Source organism: Sarcophilus harrisii, chromosome 1 (genome assembly GCF_902635505.1).
Source record: "Sarcophilus harrisii chromosome 1, mSarHar1.11, whole genome shotgun sequence".
In the NCBI taxonomy this organism is placed as follows: domain Eukaryota; kingdom Metazoa; phylum Chordata; class Mammalia; order Dasyuromorphia; family Dasyuridae; genus Sarcophilus; species Sarcophilus harrisii.
The window spans coordinates 302,707,152-302,725,365 of record NC_045426.1 but is presented as its reverse complement, the minus strand read 5'-3'; the positions used below and the strand labels follow the sequence as shown (position 1 = coordinate 302,725,365).

At 36.4% G+C, this 18,214-nt stretch overlaps 1 long non-coding RNA gene across 1 annotated transcript in view; it reads right to left on the bottom strand.

Moving 5' to 3' along the window:
* Window positions 1-16,775, bottom strand: part of LOC116420198 — a 33,395-nt gene extending 16,620 nt beyond the window's left edge. Inside the window, exon 1 of the long non-coding RNA XR_004230478.1 lies at window positions 16,191-16,775. This is a non-coding gene — a long non-coding RNA (uncharacterized LOC116420198). The remainder of the gene's footprint in view (window positions 1-16,190) is intronic.
* Between the last annotated feature and the right edge of the window lie 1,439 nt (window positions 16,776-18,214).

Below are 18,214 nucleotides of genomic sequence, written 5' to 3'. Positions count from 1 at the left end.
AAAGGTTGACTCCTGCTCTGAGAGTGGGATTATGGGAGGTGTGAATTCACAAAGTTACAAAGTTAACTTTGTGTATCTCCCGTACTTATGAACTCCAATGTGTGAGCTCATGTGTGAATTCTCAAAGTTGTGAACTTAAGCATTGTTTCTACCAATATTAGTGACTTAACACCTTGTAAGGATTTGCTCTAATGTGTGAACCAATAAGCATTGTATCTATCAATTCCATTGAGTTATCACTAGGATTTTAACACATTTTTTTCTGAATCTGCTCACTATATTCTGCAACTGTTTATGCAAATTTCTTATAGCATAATAGAATTCTATTACATTCATATCTCCAACCATTACCCAATTGGTAGACTCCCCTTTAAAAAAACATACACATACATATATATTACATATATACATGCACACATATACACAACCTTTCTCTTTTTCTTTAATCTTTTTGGAATATAGGTCTAGTAGTAGTTTAGCTGAGACAAAAAGTATGCACTACCAAATAATTTTTTGTGTAAAACTTCTTTTTTTTTTTTTTTGCTGAGGCAATTGGGATTAAGTGACTTGCCCAGGGTCACACAACTAGGAAATATTAAGTGTTTGAGGTCGCATTTGAACTCAGGTCCTCCTGACTTCAGTGCTAGTGCTCTATCCACTGTACCACCAAGCTGGTCCTTTTGTGAAAAATTTCAATTAGTTTTCCAGTTATGGATGGTTAAACCAATTTACAGATCTACTAACATTGCATTAATATGCCTTATCTCCCCACCCCCAAACTATCGATCCCCCAATCTTTCCAGTGTTTGTCTTTCCCCTCCTTCCCCCTCTTCCCCCTGCCCCCGCAGTTTTGTCAATCTGAGTGGTGTGAATTGGAACCTTGGAATCTCTTTAATTTGTATTTCTCTCATTATTAAAATTTTGTCTCCTTATTTCTTCGTTGTTGTTCAGTTGTGTCCAAATCTTTGTGATCCCATTTGGGGTTTCTGGGCAGAGATACTGGAGTGGTTTGCCATTTCCTTCTCCAGCTCATTTATTTTACAGATGAAGATTTACTGAGGCAAATGAGATTAAGTGACTTGCCCAGGATCACACAACTAGTTAATATCTGAGGCTAGATTTGAACTCAAGAAGCTGAGTCTTCATGACTCCAGGACCAACAGACCACACCACCTTGAATGAGATTCACATTCACTTTGGTTTTATTCAGTTTTCTTTATTAGACTTTTCCTGCCATTCCTGTTGTTCATCTTCAGAATTATTTTGAAATGGCAGCATCAAGACATAGATCATTTATGTTTTTTACACTCTTTTTGGCATTTCATGAACCATATCTAAATTCAATTAAAATCTCAATATTCTCCCTTATCCTCACTTTCACACATAGGAACAAGGATCTTTAAAATCATCTTAAATTCCATGATTACAACAAAATGGAGTAGGCCCAGAAAGAAAGATAGAATGAGCATGTATTAATCACTTAAGCTACACTAGGAACTGTGCTAAGAAGTGGTAATACAAATCTTTGCAAAAATCATACTACTATCCTCAAGAACTTTAAATTTTAATGGCTTTACATCAGAGAGGATAAACAAGTGATCTAAATACATTGTTTCTTAACCAGAACCAGGCTCGGTATAATATTATGTTTATGTGGTGCCCTCCTCCAGGGCAACTTCCTCAACTTCTGCTTGCAAAGATGGGCTGGATCCCTAGAGGACAACTGTGTTGGAGTGGGGTAAGATAGGGTTCTAACTCTGAGAGAGTTTGGGGTTGATTACTAACCCTGCCATGCACAAGCCTGTGAGTTATCCCTTCCACATCTCTGAGGTTAGGGGCATGGCACCACTTGAAAATCCATACAAAATTTTTTGTTTGTTTCTAGAGCCAGAGAAGAAGCCTGAATTATTATGATGTTAAAAGATAAAATAGGTGGGTATTATATAATACTATACATATGCCTTATACATTTCTGAGTTTCTAATTTTTTTTTCTGTCATCTGCTGACCTTAGCGTGTTGTCTGCAGCTTCCGCAAAACTCCCCCCAAATTTCCATTTAATTTCTTATGCCAATCTGCAATACATTAAAACTGCGATGGGTAAAGTCATGATGGAGAAGGGATAATTATATTCTGTTAACTCCCTGGAATTAATTTAGCTGTTGATACCCATTAGTTTTTATAAAGAGATATTTACTAAAGTAGTATAATAAAAACATTTAGTACAAGACATCTCCCAAACCAGGGACATACTCTCCTCTTGCACACACAAGATCATTTGCAAAGGGAGGCTCAAATTTAGACTTAGGGGATAAGTTCACCCAGGTTCTGATTATTGGAAGTCCTTAATTCCCTCTGTGGAGCCCTCATGAGGTTCCCCTAAGGTGTAGGTGTCTACTGGATCCCTAGCTATATATCTTTGCTTTGAATAAATCACACTCCTAAAGCTGTTCTACTTGTTTCTAGTTTATCGTTTCTTCTTTATATGCTGGCTACATTTTCATGACTGGTCTAATCAATAGATGGGGAAAAGGAAAGTATCTTTTTTTTTCCTGAGGTCCAGAGTCACACAACTAAGAAAATGTTAAGTGTCTGAGGTCAGATTTAAACTCTGGTCCTCCTGACTTCAAGGCTGGTGCTCTATCCACTGCACCAACTAGTTGTCCAAAGAGGAAAGTTTCTTGAAGAGAGTAGTAGAAGAATGGGAAAATGATACTTCTTTGGGGCTTATTCCTTTTTTTTCTGTACTCTGGTGGAAATTCAAGTGTCCACTTTCCCAAAGCATTTCAAAAATTTGACTTGACTCCTAGAATCTCTTTGCTGCTATACAGGCTTACCTTGTTTTATTGCACATCACATTATAGTGCTTTGCAGATATTGAATTGTTGAGTTTTTGTTGTTGTTGTTTTACAAATTGAAGGTTTGTGGCAATCCTGTGTCTAAGTCTATTGGTACCATTTATTTGACAGTATGTACTCACATTGTGTCTTTGTGTCATATTTTGGTAATTCTCAGTCTTTCAGACGTTTTCATTATTATTATACCAATTATAGTGATCTATGATCAATAATCTTCAATGTTAATAAAGTAATTGTTTGGGGGTACTACAAACTCTATCCATTTTAAGATGATGAACTTAATCAACAGATGCTGTGTGTGTGTTCTGACTATTTCATGGACCAGCCATCTTGTCATTCTGTATCTGTCTGTTTCTCTCCTCTGACCTCTCTATTTCCTGAGACACAACAATACTGAAATCAGGGCAATTAAAAACCCTACAAAGGTCTTTAAGTTTTCAAGTGAAGGGAAGAATCAATCTATATAGCAAACTACATTGTTGTTTTATTTTAAGAAATTGATACAACTACCCCAACCCTCAGCAGCTACCACCCTGATCAGTTAGCAATCATCAATGTAAAGGCAAGACTAACAAAAAGATTATGACTTGCTGAAGGTCTAGGTGATGATTAGCATTTTTATCAATAAAGTATTTTTCCATTAAGGTATTTACACTGTTTTTAGACATAATGCTATTGTATTATGTCTATAATATAGTATACTATAAACTAGACTATAATATAGTACAAATATAGACTATAATATAGTATAAACATAACTTTTATATACAGTGGGAAACCAAAACTCTGTGTGATTCACTTTATTTTGATATTTGCTTTATTATGGTAGCCTAGACCTAAACTTGTAGTATCTCAGAGGTATGCTCCTACAAAGAGCCAGAGATGTGTCTATTTCTTTCAATCAGTCCCAATGTACTTTCTGTATAACACCATTTCATCCAGTGGCTCAAAAAAACATTTTCTTCCTTCCAAATTGATCAAAGACCTATTTGCACCTAGTTTTCACACTTGATGTACTGATTAATTTAATAAAAGTGCCTAGGAATTGCTCACATCTATTTTATACCTTGTTCTGATGGATTGGTTGATTTTGTAGCTCATTCAAAGAAGTGTTCTGACCTGAAAGGTGTATCAGAGCATAAAGTATCTTTCTTGTTAGTTACATTAATTGATGTTGAGTTGCGTGGGTTATCTCTCAAAGATATTTTAATAATATCACTTTAAATAGTACATTTACTGTTAGTTTAATAAAAAAGTCTATTTTCCAAGGGGAAAAAATGAGTCAACTGTTTATTATATACCGGTTTCTTTCAATCCCACCCACATTTCTGGGCTTACATGAGCAGAAATAGACACTGAGATTCACCTAGTGGCGGATTTCCAAAGCTCTAAGAGTTTAGTTAACCTTGGTAAGGTTAGCCACACAACCTCAAATCTAATATTGAAACCTCACAGCAGTATTTTCTAAAAATGGGAGCATTTAGGGCCGAGGTATATCTGACTCATTTCTCTCACACGTACCTCTTTCCACCAATGTTCATTTGTACATGTCACATTTCTCAGTTTCTGAGTGGATTTTGTATTTGCAGTAAATCTGTAATATTTCTTCTCCATAATTTTTCAGAAAGTGGAAATCAGTTCATGATACAGTGGAGTGAAAGGAGAATAACAGACCAGATGAAGGAATCATTGTGAGCCAAATTATTCAAGGCCTTCGTTACATGGGGAACATTCATGTAAGACTGGAGGGATAATGTTGATCCCTGAAGAGTTTCTCCAAGTGAAGGGCCTAGGAGCTCTGTCTTCTACCATTTTGAAATAACAAGAAAGAAGGAAAAGTAAAGGTGGTCATTAGGTATGGTTACTAAAATCAAGAATGTATATAAAACAAATAATTTTTAAGAACAGAAGATTAGCTTGTTGGAAACTTAATGACTAAAGAGAGAGGCTGGTCCTTGCAAATATTTGGAGATTACAAAGTGCTTTTCTGCAGGGATATTTTTAGATTTCCCCTTTTAGTACTTTAGGAAAAAAAGAAATTCTTGTTATTGCTTTTTCAGTTGGTTCTCTCCAAAGGCTCAGCTGTATAAAGAGAAATTTTAACTGTAAGAAGCATTAGTGATTATCTTCTCTAAGCTTTCACATCTGAAGATTGCCCATGGGCCTCCAAATGCTTTATTTCTTGTGTAAAGGGGCAATAGGAAGCTGGCTAATTTTATAGGTGGGAAGAAGGTAGTTAAATGAAGATGAAAGGGCCCAAGTGAGCCAATAATTTGGAAGTTGTCTAGGTTGAGAATGACTTCTGATAGCTTACATCCTTTCCATGCTCCTCTTTCCTAGACCTAACCACTAGGAAGTTACTTCACATAGTCAAAGGATCATAGAATTAAGAACTGAGGGGGACCTTAAAGATTATCTCACTCAGCAACCTCATTTTATAAGTGGGGAAACCAAGGCCAAGGAGGTTAAATGACTAAAGTTACATGAACAGGAAGTGACAAAGCTATGATTTGGACCCATGTCCTTTAGTTCTAAATGGACTATTCTTTTCTTACATTGTTCTTCCTCTAGGATAGCTCCAGTGTGGTCAACACAGTCTAGTCCTTTCTTCTATCCTAAAGGCATCCATGACCATCTTTAATTGTCCTGATCTATATCTGGCTCTGAAGGAGAAAGTGAGGCTGGTGATTTTGCACATCCCTCCCTCACTTCAATCTAATATACTTGCTAGTCATGATCTCACTTCCCTGATGTCATGGTCCTCTTCCAGAATAAAGGACAAGGACTACCTATTTTTCTTAAGAGGTTCTGACCATCACATTTTTTTAAAATTCTTTTGGTTGAGTAAGTCTTAACCTGCAGTCAAGAATATTGTTTTGTTGTGTTTTTAATATTTTATTCTCTGTATTTTCCTTTGCAGTCCCATGTATGTTTCTTATGCACTTACAAATATAAGAAATTTTCTTTTTTTTTTTTCTGGCTTCACCAGAGTGATAATGGGGGCCACTGACACTCAAAAGGGTTTAAAAAGCCTTGCTTTTAGCCTGACTTTAAAGGCTCAAGTGTTCCAAGTATATAACAGGTATGATATCAAGACTGGCTAAAATCCTTTTTGCCTTGTTTTTGTTCCCCACTTTCATTAGATACAGGTGGCTACAAGGTGAAGGAAAGGTAAGTAATTCTGTACAGAGGCTTCATGCCTCCCCAAACCCTTATTAGTTGAAGTAGTCTGGGTCCAAAATGCTGCTTTACACCCGGGAATAGAGCTAGTTTTAAAAGGTAAGCACTATAAATTTGGAGGTTGAAGGGGAGGAGGAAGGAGAGGCAGAATTGATTCTTTTATGTTCAACAAGGCTATTTATCTTTCCAAGTATTTCTCAGTTCTTCCATTGTTTCTTTTCATCTAAAAGTGATGTATGAGAGTTCATGGCATAACTCTGAAAGCTGGGACCTTGTGGTTGAAGTCTTTAAAAAATAAAAAGGGGAGTCAGAGGAATCTCTAGCTGCCAGGGGCCTCTGGTGGGTTATGAAACTGGCCTGTCCAATTATTAATGGCCAGTCCAGGGGCTGGGAGCCCAGAGTGGGAGCCCCAGCCTCCTAAATTAGAGCTCAGGGAAGAAAACTGGACCGCAGGTGAGCTGACTGGGCAGCATCAGCTGAAGCTGTTGTAGGAGCCAGAGCAGGGAAGATGGCTACAGGGATGCTATGAAGAGGAGCAAAAGCAGGGGGCGGAAATATTTTATTTACTTGGTGTGAGGAAGACCTGTGGTTAGGAGTGCATGTGCTTCTTGTGTTTTGGAGCCAGCTGCACATAAGCAGGATTAATGTCATACCCTTAGGATGCTTTGGGACACTAAAAGGTTACTACTAACACCTCATCTCTTTCCACCATTATCCCCTTTGTCATTTCCTCCTCCCTTTCTCTATTTCTCTCTTTGACTTTCTTTATATAGATCTTTACCAGATTAAAAAAAATAAAAACAAAACCCAACCAAATGTTTTGATCAACAACTATTCAGTTGGTAACATCCCAAAAGTCCAAAAAAGAAATTTCCCACAATTTTTACTGGCAGTAAAGTAGATGTTTGCTTTAAGAGAAACTTAAATTAGATATGGTGTGTCAAGGACCTAAGTTTTGAGTAGGGGGTAGGATATAGTATCTTCCTCAGTTTTCATTTTATATCATTCCCAAGAATTTTATTTATTCATTCACTTAGCATATATTTTATTGATCATCTACTAAGCACTGTGAAAAAATACAGAAATGTTTATATCAAGAAAAAGACAACCTAGTAGGGAAGATAAGCCACACTCATGAAAAATTATGCTGCAAAGAGTTGGGTCTTATGCATCATAAGAATGGGTGTAACATGGAAAGAATAAAAACAGGGATTTAGAACTGAAAGGGACACACAAGTCCATTGAGTTCAACCCTTCATTTTAAAAATAAAGAAATTAAGGCAGAGAGAGTAAATGATTTTTCCAGGGTCATACAGTTATAAATGTACAAGGTGATGTATGAATCTCGGCTTTTCTGCCTCCCTTCTACCTCTAAATCTATAACATTATGAACCTATACCAAAGGAAAGATAATTCTTTGGAGGGAACCATCCCTTGATATTATCAGAATTTAATGCAATACATATGAATAAGGGAGAGCATATAAGGATGATATCATGCTCTTCCTCATCCTCTATTTCTTCCCCTCCCCCATCCTTCCCTTTCCCCTTTTCTCTCTCCCACTCCCCCTTCTTTTCTCTTCCCTTTCTCCTCCCACCCCCTTTCCCCTTCTTCCTCTTTTCCCCTTTCTTTTTCTTCCTCTTTCCCCTATCCCTTTCTCCTCTTCTTTTCCCTCTCCCTATCCCTCACACAAGGCAATTGAGGTTAACTGATTTGCCCATGGTCACATTTGAATTCAGGTCCTCCTGACTTCAGGGTGAATGCTCTCTCCACTCCACCACCTAGCTGCCCCTTTCATACCTCTTATTTTACTAGAGCCTTCTAACAACATGAATCAAATATGATAAATTATTATTATTCCTGTTTGAGAAGAAGGAAGCAGTAACTCAAAGAAATTAAATTACCTGAGGCAGCTAGGTATTGCAATGGATAGAGCACTAGACCTGAAATCAGGAAGACCCGAGTTCACATGCGATCGATCTCAGATACTTATTAGCTGTGTAACTATGGGCAAGTTGCTTAATCCTGATTGCTTCCCCACCCACCAAAAAGAAATTAAATAATTGCCTGGAATTCCATATTCATTAATGGCAGAGCTAGGAGTAGACTCCAGGTCTGTTAACTCAGAATCTAATGTTTAAGAGCCTAATGATTTTCTCCACTTCTTCCTATTATAGCAGAACCTTAATTAGAGCAAACCATTTGGGCTTTGGCCCAGGTTGGAGAGTTCTGAGCACAGCAGCAGTGCCATCTAAGGAGCATGTTTCTTCCAAAGCACCTCCCTTGACTGAATTTGACTTAGAATATAGGAAATTTAGAGAGCATGAATAGCACCCTCCTAAGCTTCTTCCCCTACACCAAGGCTTCTCCTCTTCTTGGCCTTGTCTCCTGCAAAAGAGACACTGGATAATTCCTATTCTCTCTACCTCCAAATCTGTAGCATTGACAAGCATTGTAGAAATCTCTTGGTACCTCTTTTTTGCCAAGAGTACCTCCAATGAGCTTCCCCTTCATGTTTGCTTATCCCAAGTCCAAGAGTTACTTGTTAAGTCCGGGTTAGCTCCCTGGAGGCCTCAGAATCAGCCAGAGTCAGGATAAGCAAAAATCCTTGGTCTTTAGAGGAAGAAGTGAAGGAGATGGACAAAACTGCCACAAGCTCTCCACCAACCTCCCTTCTCCTCATCCTCCTCCAAAGTGACTCTGGCTTGTCTCACTCCACCCCCGAATCCCTCCTCCTATTATTTGTATACACCAAAAGATGAAGCCAGCAGGAATAGTGAGAAGAGCCATTTTTCCAAGCATATGCTAATAGTTATTGTGTTGTATTATATGGTAATTAGCCTTAAGTGCTCCGTTGTCTGATTTTCCAGTGTACCTATTCAGAGTTTCAGCCCTTTATAATTACTCATTTTATCTTCTCACTGCAATGTAACTCCCCCATTTTAATGTAGATCCAATAGTCTTCTTTGACTAACCCTGGCCTTCTACATTGGAGTTCATTCTCCTTTAGTCCCATCAGCTCTTTGATTATTGACACTTGCAGCTATAATGCTGTAGGGAGTCCTAAATTTGTTTTTTATGAGACTGTGTTTTGTGTCTCCCCAGTTACAGCTTAAAATCACAAAGATGAGTAGTTTTGTATTGTCCTTCCTTGGTGCTCACAAAATGGAAAATGTGACCTTTAGATTTGAGCTAGGGTGAGAAAAGGAAATACCTTTGTCTTTCTTTGTATACCCTACTCTTAGCACAATGCCCAGTAGATGTTGGGCAAATGTCTATTTGACTTGTCTTAAAAGAATAAGAGATAGACAAAAACTGGACCCTTGACTTCATTGATATAAAGAACTGGCATATGAGATGGATCCCTTTACTAACATGGTTGGCCACCTCTGCAACCTCTAATCTTTGTTCTTCTTCGATCTTGTCTGACTCTTCATGACTCCACTTGGGGAGTTCTTGGCAGAGATCAATATCATATACTTTGCTATTTCCTTCTTCAGTTCATTTTACAGATAAAGAAACTGAGGCAAACAGAGTTAACTGTATAGTCTTTAGTTGTTTAAAGCAGGGCTTTTTATTATAGTTTTGTATTTATTATTTCCATCTTTTATTAAAGCTTTTTAATTTTCAAAACATATGCATGGATAATTTTTCAACATTGACCCTTGCAAAACTTTGTGTTCCAATTTCCCCCCCTTCTCCCCCCTTTCCCCAGAAAGTAATCTAATATATGTTAACATGGTAAAAAATATATGTTAAATCCAATATAAGTATGCATATTTGTACAATTAAGTTGCTGCACAAGAAAAATCAGATCAAAAAGGAAAAAAATGAAAAAACAAAACACAAGCAAACAACAACAAAAAGGTGAAAATACCATGTTGTGATCCGCACTCAGTTCCCACAGTTCTCTCTCTGGGTGCAGATGGCTCTCTTCATCACAAAATCACTGAAACTGTCCTCAAGCATCTTACTATTGAAAAGAGCCACATTAGAATTGATCCTCATATAATCTTGCTATTGCTTTATACTATGTTCTTCTGGTTCTACTCATTTCACTTAGCATCAGTTCATATCAGTCTCTCCAGGCCTCGCTGAAATCATCCTACAGCAGGATTTTTAAAAACTCTTTTCACTCATGACCCTTTTTTGCCCGAGAAATTTTTACATGCCCTTGGATATATAGGTATATAAAATAGCTATACTAATCATAAATTTCATGGCCCTCACATTGTTACTCAACCTCATATAGTGTCCTGACCCACAGTTTAAGAAGCTTTGGCTTAATGCACTGATTGTGAATTAACTTGCACAGAGTCCTCAAATTACTTAGTCATTGCACAGTAAATACAAAGACAAGCAAAAAAAAAAAATTCTTGAGGGCAGCTAGCTGGCCCAGTGGATAGAATACTGGCTTTAAAGTTAGGAGGATCCATATGGCCTCAAGGAGCATCATTACATTCCATTGGAGGGAAAACATATATTAAAAACAAACAAAGGGACATCAAGCTGTGTGAGAAGCAGGACCTGAACCCAGGTATGTCTGATTCCAAAGCCTGGATTTCCAGTAAGATGAGGGCATGAAAAAGCATCTTATCCTAGAAACTAGTAACTGTGCTCCACCTGGTTCCCTACTTTCGAACCTGGGAAGAACAAGGTTCCATGAATAAGGTGCATCATCTTGGTAAGGAAAGAAGGAAGCCTTGACCTGAATTGCTGGGTATTCATTGTGTCATGAAGTTTCTAGTTGCTTTACTGAGATCTGATTGCTGCCTGTAATCGGGGGCTCAGATAAGACTCCTTTTAGCCCAAGATGGCCTTCCTAATGCACATTGCTGTCTCATGATATTCCCAGATTGATTGAGCACTGGGCCTTGGCCACAGACCTCTTTGCCAGCAGGAAAATTGGCATTGATCCAAGGACGAAAGAAATGCTCAGCTGATGAAAGCCTTTTCCAGAACAGACCATTTTTCTTTGCAGCTGGGACCACTTCAAAGGGAATGGTTCCCTCTACTGACCGTGAGCCCTGGGGCCCTGGCATCCTCTCATGGGACCTCATTGTAATGGGTTTCAATGTAAAGTGATGTTTCATTGCAGGGAAATGTATTTTTTTGATCCATCAGGACCCTGTTGGTTCTGGACAGGGTAATGAAGTATCTCTCCTCAAGGGAATCATTGTTTCCTGCTCGAGTCAGTTGAATACTTGGGTTCCAAGAAGGGTGTTGGGTATGTCATTGGGATGTGTATATAAATGAGGCAGAAGGGGAGAGAAGGGGAAGAGGAACAGGAAACTAGACCTATTCAGCTGAATTTGACAAACATCAATTGAGCACTTACTTTGTGCAAGGCATTGAACCAAGATCCCTTGACTCCAAATCCATAATTGCTTTTACTTTATCATGTTGCTTCCTATTCAGTTTTAAGTCAAATTTATTGGCCATGTGTAGTTCCTGCCCAATATCTATGTGCTGATGACTAATTCAACAGTCTTCTTATTTATCTGTTTGTCATAGCTAGGTAAGAAGCAATTTTCATCTATTTGATTTTTCCTGTGTGTAGCTTGTCAGAGTAAGTGCTCTTGAGAAAGTTCTCCTGGGTCTTAATACAAACAAGCTATACCCAACATTTATTAAATTATGTATGTGCCAGTACTACATACTGAATATATATTACTATGCTAAGTTTTGGACACATAAAGAAAAATCCTTGTCCTCAAGGATTTTGCATTACTATGAGGAAGATACACACACACACACACACACACACACACACACATATACATCAACATATACACGTAAGTATTTTAAATGATAGATAATTTTTTTCTTTTTTTCTTTTCTCCAGTTACATGTAAAACAACTTTTTTTTTGTTATCCATGTACAATCATTTTTTACTATTTCCATATGAATCATGTTGAGAGAGAAAAATCAGAACAAAAGAAAAAAACCACAAGGAAAAAAACAAAATGAACATAGCATGTGTGGATTTACATTCAGTCTCCATAGTTCTCTCTCTGGATAAGGATGACATTTTCCATCCAAAGTGATAACAAGAATTTTTAAAATTATTAAGATAGTATTTAAGCAATACAATTAAAATAGCATGTACAAAGCAGTCACAAGTTAACTTTGGAAGTGAAGGCATTAATAGTTGGAGGGAGAAGGGGAAACCAGGAAATGCCACCTACAGAAGGTGGCACTGGAGTTAAGTAAAACGAAACAGAGATTCAAACATATATCAATTCTCCTGCATACAGTTGGTCTATCCCAGTTGCTCTTTCAATCTCTGTCTTACTTATTGCTTTTTCTATTTCCTCTAGCACCACACTAGGTGCTAGAATCTAAAAGTGATATTTCTACTATTATTAAAAATGTTGTTATAGAAAAGCTGTTATAGAAAAATTAACAGATATGATCCATTTTTTAATCTGTTATCCTCTGTGCACTTTTATCTCTAAATGTTGGGATTATCTAGCTTAATCAGAGCTCATGTCAAACTTTGTACAGATTTATTTCCTCTTCTACTTAGCCCTTTATGAGGTTGTTATTCTCCTCATAACCTTCCACTATCTTCCTCTGTAAGATTTTGCAAACTAATTTATATTTTAAACCTATGTTGCCATTGGCTTTCATGTTTTTCCACTCAGCAAAGAGATCAAGTATTTTCTGGCTGAGTTGGTTTCTGGGCTTTTTTGATTCCTTTGGCCTCCTCTTGTGGGCAGTATCTTACACTGACTATACTTTTTTTAGGAAATGATGAGAGTCCATAGTTCACCATTCACTATACTCAAAATACCAAGCAAGGTTTCTCCTCAAAAGTCTTCATTCTTTGCTCTAGTTAAAAGTTAAAACACCTTTATTAAGAATGAAAGTTTTTTTTTAACTTCTTTCTCTTTTCTTCTCTACAGTTTCCCTCAAGTTATCTGTCTTAAAAATCTCTCTCCAGACTCATTCCTCATAGATTTCTCTTTGTAATATTTCTTCACAATATGATTTAATCAGTTCTAATAAAGTGTTTCTTCATCCTCTTTCTGTTTTTCCCCCAGTTTCTCTCAAAGCATTTCTATTAATTCTCTCTTCTCAGTTTCTCCCAAACTGCCATTACAGAACTCTCTCATAAAAAAATAATTTAAAATGTTATTCTTCAAAACTTTCTGCTCTTAGAGAAATATAGCTTCCTTAAAAAAAGCATTTTTGGAAAAGATGTTATGCCCAAGGACTATATGAACACAATTACAAAAAACTTTTTACATATTATAAAGTCAGATGCAAACTGGAGAAATGTTAATTGCTCAAGGGTAAGCCAAGCCAATATAATAAAGATGACAATTCTACTTAAATTAATTTACTTATTCAGTGTCAGAAATAGAAAAAAATAATAACAAAATTCATCTTGAAGAACAAAAGATCAAAAATATGAAGGAAATTATTTTTTAAAAATATGAAGGAAAATGCCCTATTAGTACCAAATCAAATTCTATTACAAAGTAGTAATCATCAAAATAATCTGATACTGGCTAACAAATAAAGTGATGAATCAGTGGAATAGATTAAATATGTAATACATAGAAGTAATTGGCATAGTAATCCAATATTTGATAAACCCAAAGATTTAAACTAAAGAATTCACTGACAAAAATTGCTTAGAAAATTGAAAAGCAGTTTGTCAGAAATTAGGAAGAGACATTTCACACCATATATCAACATAAGGTAAAAATGGGTATATGATTTTGAAATAAAGGGTGATATAAGCAAATTAAGAAAGCATCAAATTCTTTATCTGTAAGATATGCAAATAAGAGAAAGATTATGACCAAACATGAGCTAGTATTATGGGATGTAAAATGGATACTTTTGATTACATTAAATTAAAAAGATTTTCACACTTGAAACCAGAACAGCCAAGATTAGAGGGAAAGCAGGAAACTGGGAGGGGAAAGGTTTATATCAAGTTTCCTTTATAAAAGCTTCATTTCTTAAATATAGAGAACTGAGTCAAATTTATAAGAATATAAGTCATTCACCAATTGATAAACAATATGAAGGATATCATTCATAATTCATAAAGAATATGAATAGTTTTCAGAAGAAGAAATAAAAGTTATCTGTAGTCATTTGAAAAAAAATGTTCTGAAACACTATTGATTTAGAGAAATACAGATTAAAACTTTATTTTTCCTGCATTTTTTATTTTTCTCTGTTCTTTTTTGCTTAATGTGGAAATATGTTTTGCATTACTGCACATGTATATTCTATATCAAAGTGCTTATTTTTGTTTCTACTGGGCTCATATCCCAAAGAGATCTTAAAGAAGGTAAAGGGACCTCTATGTGCAAAAATGTTTGTGGCAGCCCTGTTTGTAGTGGCTAGAAACTGGAAATTGAATGGATGTCCATCAATTGGAGAATGGCTGAATAAGTTGTGGTATATGGATGTTATGGAATATTATTGTTCTGTAAGAAATGACCAGCAGGATGATTTCAGAAAGGCCTAGAGAGACTTACATGAACTGATGCTGAGTGAAGTGAGCAGAATCAGGAGATCATTATACACTTCACTAACAATACTATAGGATAATCAATTCTGATGGATGTGGCCCTCTTCAACAATGAGATGAACCAAAGGAGTTCCAATTGTTCAATAATGAAGAGAACCAGCTACACCCAGAGAAAGAACTATGGGAAATGAGTGTGGACCACAACATAGCATTTCCTCTCCTTCTGTTTTTATCCGCTTGCAATTTTGTTTTCCTTCTCTTATTTTTACCTTATTTCTAAATCCGATTTTTCTTGTGCAGCAGGATAACTGTATAAATATGTATACATATATTGTATTTAACATATACTTTAATATATTTAACAAGTATGGGACTACCTACCATCTAGGGGAGGGGGTGGGGGAAAGGAGGGGAAAAGTTGGAACAGAAGATTTTGCAAGGGTCAATGCTGAAAAATTACCCGTGTATATGTCTTGTAAATAAAAAGCTATAATAAAAAAATTAAATTTAATTTAAAAAATAATAAATAAATTAATTCAAAAAAGTGCTTACTTTTTCAAAGAGGTGGGTAGGGAGGGAGAAAAGGAATTAAGAACTAAAAAAAAGCATTAAAAATTATTCTTATATGTAATTGAGAAAAAAAAAACATTCTTTAAAAAAAAGATGTTACATATGGCTCCTTAGCTAAAATTTTTAATTTCCTGAAAATCATTTGGAAGTACATCAAATCCATGTTATTATTAAATACAATATAATGGTCATAATGCAAGGCACCACTTGACAGGATAATTTAAATAAGGAGAAAAACAATAGAACACTAAAAATGTTGAGAACAGCAATAGTTAAATAGAATAATAAGATACTATAACAACAAAAGATACAAAACAAAATTATATATAATTCAACAATGAATTACACCTAACAGAATTGAAGCGCCAAATTCTGGGAGAGTGGCTTGGAATATGAAAAACTCACAAAGACTTCTCATAGCCACAAATTCTTTCATTTTTGTAAAAAGGGCAAAAACTGGCAGATCAAGATGATCTAGCTCTGGGTTGTGAGTGAAGGGATGCTATTTAATGGTTAGATGTGAAAAGGGAGAGGGGAAGTAAGGATGGGTCTAGAGAGTTAGGTAGGAGTTAGGGAGGGTCTTAGTTGGGAGCAAACTTAGATGTGCACTGCGTCTGTCTCAGCAGTTGCTGGATGGGAATGCAGGAAGTGGGATATGCTATACAAGATAATGAGAGTGCTTTGGTCCCAAAGTTTACTTGTAGGACTAGAGTATCTTCCCTGCTCTGGGAAAGGGAGAGTCCTTATCTGCAAGATCCCTACTAATTAGCTGTTTTGAGCAAGCTTCAGTCATGCTGACAAGATAACTGTCCCAGGAATGTGGTCTCCTTTTATGTTTCATAAGGCTGACAATGGCTGGAGTTCACATCATTCCTAAGGGCTGTACCACATCAGTATAACCATTTCTTTTGCAACATCATAATTTAGCCTATGTATACGTTGGATAGTTCTAATTCTGTTTCTACTTATAGCCACACTAGCAATGTTTCTAATTTCTGTGGTTTGTTTCTTTTCTCTAGGGACTGTCTAGCTGGGATTCTAGACAAGAAAGGTACAGCCTCCAGGTTCAGCCTTCCTCCTCTTACCTGACCAGGCTCTTCCTAGGCAAAGTTGTTGAATTCCTAGATGTAACATCTGCTTTCCTGGAAGCAACACCTTCAGCAGGAGCTCTATGCTGAAGAAAAAACAAGCCAAGCAACATCATTCTTGAACTGCTGTTTCAATGTAACAGTTTCTTTCCTTGTACCTTTTAATAGCTCTTTTGTATCTAGCTGATGGATTGTTTTATTTCTTGAAAATCTTGAACTTTGCTCTACTTCCCTTTGCAATTTTTTTTTCTCCAGCTAAATTTATCATGAGATAACATTGAAGCTTTTCTGTTTGGTTAGTGAATTTCTGTTTGATTTTTGTTTCAAATCTCTGCAATATTCTCTGAATATCAAAAATTTTCAGTAAAATTCTGTTGTCTTGCTTCAATTCTTGTTGGCAATCTTGGGCTTCATACTACAGTTCTACAAGGGAGGAGGGCAGGTTAGGGGTGCAAGACCTGCCATCCCTGCAATTTTTGGTCTTCCTTTCATGCCAAAAAAAAAAGGTCTGAATTGTTATGGGATTAAGATGTTGTTATCTTCTAAAAACCATTACATTGAATTCCCAATCCCTATATTTATGCCCACCTGCATTTTTAATTTCCTTCACAAGCTAATTGTACAATATTTCAGAGTCTGATTCTTTTTGTACAGCAAAATAACGGTTTGGTCATGTATACTTATTGTGTTTCTAATTTATATTTTAATGTATTTAACATCTACTGGTCATCCTGCCATCTAGGGGAGGGGGTGGGGGCTAAGAGGTGAAAAATTGGAACAAGAGGTTTGGCAATTGTTAACGCTGTAAAGTTATCCATGCATATAACCTGTAAATAAAAGGCTATTAAATAAAAAAAAAAAGATGTTGTTATCTTACACAATACTATATACATATTTTATACATTTCAGAGTTTCTAAACTTTTTTAGTGTTGTCTTTGTGTGTCACCTGTGTCTTCCACAAAACTCCCCCCAAATTCTTGGGTTTTTTGACAACTTGCAATATATTGAAATCTTGATGGGGTAAATCATGATGTGAACAAGATAATTGTATTTGTTTCTTGACTAATGCAGTTCCTTGGATATGAACTTACTCCAAACTAACTCTCCTTTTGATGGGGCTGTCTTTCTTAACATATTCTTAACCGAACAAATTATTGCCTTTCTGATTGTGTGTTGATGGTGATCATCTCATATCAAATTGTGGTGTTCTAATAGATGATGAGGTCTTAATTGCTGATTCCAGGTCTTCCGAGGACCTCTTTTCCTCTCCCCATCTTGTTTTCCTAATACTGAGTTTTTTGGATTGTAGCTTCTTTCCCAATGAACTTTGCAATCTTCTTTTGGGTATAATAATAAATTATCCCTGTTCAGGCCACAGTGGTGACCAAAAATACTTCTGGACGGTGATGAATCACTCTACATATAGGTGACCTGATATTTACACAATAGTGACATAAAGCCCCACTGATGGTACTTTCATATCCCATTATTATGACTCTCTATAAGTTTTGTTTTTTTAGTCTTTCATTTTTTACACAAAAAAATGTACTACCAATTCTTCAAAACCTAGAGGATTCTGTAGGAGTTGTTAACTGTTCATTTTGTGATCTATTGAGGGTGCATTGCACTCATTCTGACCCAAGAGTATTCTTTTTTTCAGATCTTGCGTTGACCTTGATTAGTCTTTGTAATAAGGAATTTACACAACCCTTACTCTCCAAGTATCTCTGGCTCTTAAAGAGACAATGGTAATAGCTATAGTAACTTTTCAAATGGTTATTAAAGTAGAACCATTTCTACTTTTTAGAAGGGTTTAATTGTGTTCCTACCCAACATGGTCTAGAAATCCTTGGACTTGTCCCTGTACCTTATCATCCTTTGCTCATTGTCCTGTAGTATAAACCCTTCCCCCACATCATTATTGCCTCATCCTAGAGTTGAGGAGAGGCAGCTATTAGGGATTAGAGGGGATTAGGGACTATATTATGGTCAGATATCTGGGGACCTTTACTCTGGTGCA